Source organism: Streptopelia decaocto (genome assembly GCF_964273445.1).
Source record: "Streptopelia decaocto genome assembly, chromosome: 1".
NCBI lineage: Eukaryota > Metazoa > Chordata > Aves > Columbiformes > Columbidae > Streptopelia > Streptopelia decaocto.
In genome coordinates, this window is record NC_138663.1 from 62,396,295 (window position 1) to 62,399,148 (window position 2,854).

Genomic DNA, 2,854 nt, shown 5'->3' on the forward strand with positions numbered 1-2,854 from the left:
TTTGCCTGCCCTCCTCCAACCTAGGCGTCCGTGAGGGCCTTGCTGGCAGAGGCAGAAGGTGTCAAGCGCTGTGGAAACATTGGGATCAGTGAGTCAAGATGCTGGAAGCTACTGCCCATCATGTCCTTCAAAAGGGTTTCCTCACCTTCTAAAAGCCTCCTCAGACCCATATAAGGTTTTATCCCACCAGTATGATGATGGATGCTAAGGTATGTGTGTGACACAGGGAAAAGGAGACCCACTGGTCCCCTAGGACAGATGATGAGCAAATACCCTGCCTTGTCCTCTGCTGGGCAAAGATACTTCAGACCCTTTATTTGGGATTTGGATGTTAAGCCTGTGAAGGATTAAATTTGTCTTTGTCTTCCACAACACAGAGAGGAAAAATCATTAATCTCACCTTGCAATTACACGGATGAAAGAGGCCTGACCGGTTTTTATCACTTTAACTGGTTGTGTGAACACCACATTGCAAACACATCTGGAGCATGTTATATGGGGATGGGAAGAAGAGGACTATTTTATTTAAATTAAAACAAACTTGAAGACTTAAACATCATTTCCTCCTCATAAAGGACTGTTTTCAAAACAAGACAGACAAAATGTCATGCATTTCATAAAATTTCCTTCTGTCCATCTGCTTAGTATTTACTTTGAGTAACCTGAACTTACAAATTGCCGTTAGTTGTTCTTGCACAACATTAACTGTTTTGCATGCACAAGCGCAGTAATTATTTCCCCGAGAAAAAGAAGCAATTAGATCCACTTCTTGCATGCATCTGATTTTGTAGCAAGCCTACATTTTATAAATACCAAAACACAATCCCTTTATATCTTCACTTCTACTTGTTGACAGGGATGGGAAGTCAATTGCACTTAACCCTCTCTCTCTCTCCATGAACCTTGTCTTGAAACACCTTTTTTTAATGTGGAGTCTAATAATTTTCTTTATAATATATGAAAGATTTACCTTAAATGTGAGAGAAACACTTTGCAAGACATTAAAGGCTTGTTTAACAGGAGCACCATAGTCGCTTGTTTGTATCTGCTCAATTGTCCTGAGTTTTCCTCGTCTTACTCTCTATACTCATTCATGACATGGTTTAAAATGTTGAAAATATAATATGTGATAACTAGCAGCTTGTTTAAAATAAAACACACGAGCCACTTCCAGTGAGTTGAATAAGGATATAATCTTTAAAGTTGGTTGGACATTTTTCAGCAAACTATGTTTTTCACAAAATAAAAAAAAAAACATAGAAAAGCTGCAAGAATCTCCCACAACTCATGCAAGAAAGTAAAAAGCTCCCTAACTCTGATTTTGAAAAAGCTTAAAATAATCATCAAAATGTCCCATCTTAACTTCTTTAGACTGAAAAGTGTGAAGAGACTGTAATTTAAAGCAGTTTGTATTTCTAAAGCTGCAGTTAACTCCCATAAAAAATGTTAAAACCTTAGAATTAAAAGAACAAAACTCAAATTAAATATTTGGAAATATCTTAGTTAAACTGCTCAAACCATCCAAAACCAGGATTCTCTTCTTACTTAGTAATCAGTTAGTGAAAAAAACCCTGTTGCTCACTTTCATCTTGATTTTGAATGAGAGAAATATGAAAAACAAAAAGAGAAACCTCTTTCCAGCCAGGAAACCCTTTCCATCCCTGCTCCGAGGAAGGCAGAGCATTCACCTTTCATCTATTCCTGCAGCTACAGAAGGGTTGCCCAAAGGCACCTGCTGCCAGCCATGCCTGTACCAACACCCTCCCACGCCCCCAATTCTTTGGCTTTGGCAGAAGAACGGTTAACTGAGAAGCCACTCACGCTATCCCCGTTCGCTATTTTCCAGCAGTACTGCGCTGCATTCGAACACGCCAGGTTTCGGGCAGGGTAGATCTGGTGCTGTTGCTTTGAAGGAGGTTGTCGCTGGGGTTTACCTCTCAGCCACCGCGCTCCTGTTCGGCGGGCTCTCTCCCCAGGGCAGGGGCGAGCTGTCCCCTCGGCTGGCCAGCGGTCCTGTCAGGTGGTGACAGCGGGGCTGTGCTTTGGCGTGGATGGAGGCACCGCGCCGGGCAAGGAGGGCGGTGAGCGAAGCGCCCCAGCCAACTCTCCTGTCTCGCACACGGTACAGCAACCCTTTTCTTTTAAGGTCAGAACTGGTCTGGACCAGAGAAAAGAAAAACCCTTTTTGTCTTGAAATAACCCCCCGGGTCGCCTGGACCCAGCGCTTGCTGGCTCGGTCGCAAACCCTGTCTCAGGTCTGTGACAAGTGCGAGCCGTGTTGCGGCAGCACACGGCTTGTTGAGACTAATAACAGACGGGGCATGCCAGCTCACACCGCCCCGGCCACCCCAAAACGAGCAAGAACCTTTGCAACCCGCTGTATGCGGAAAGCTGTAAACCCATAAAAACTCATTTGCAAGCCCTGGACAGAGGATCAGATGGCAGGGAGGTGGAAAACTCCTGTGCTGCTTCTCAATGTTTTTTCCTCACTGAAGGCAGCCCAGGAAAGGGCAGGGAAACAATGGGAGATTAATGATTCTCCTGCAGCCGGGATGGGCAGAACTTCACAGCAACGACAGGGCAAGGGCTCAGTCAGCAGAGGTGCGTTAGCCTGGGGCAGTGCTGACAGGGAACTTGATTCTCACCCCTTGAAATAACAAATTCTGTGGGAAAAAGTGGTTTTATAGACTTTCTCCCACTTCAGCTGCTAAAGCAAGGGCTCCAGAGAGAAATTTGGACACTCCTAAAATCAATGGCTTAGACAGGTCAGAGGAGACAGTGTTTCATCCTGGTAAATAAGGCTGGTTGGATCACCAATCTAGCACCCATAAGGAGTTTTATCTCAAAAGAAACT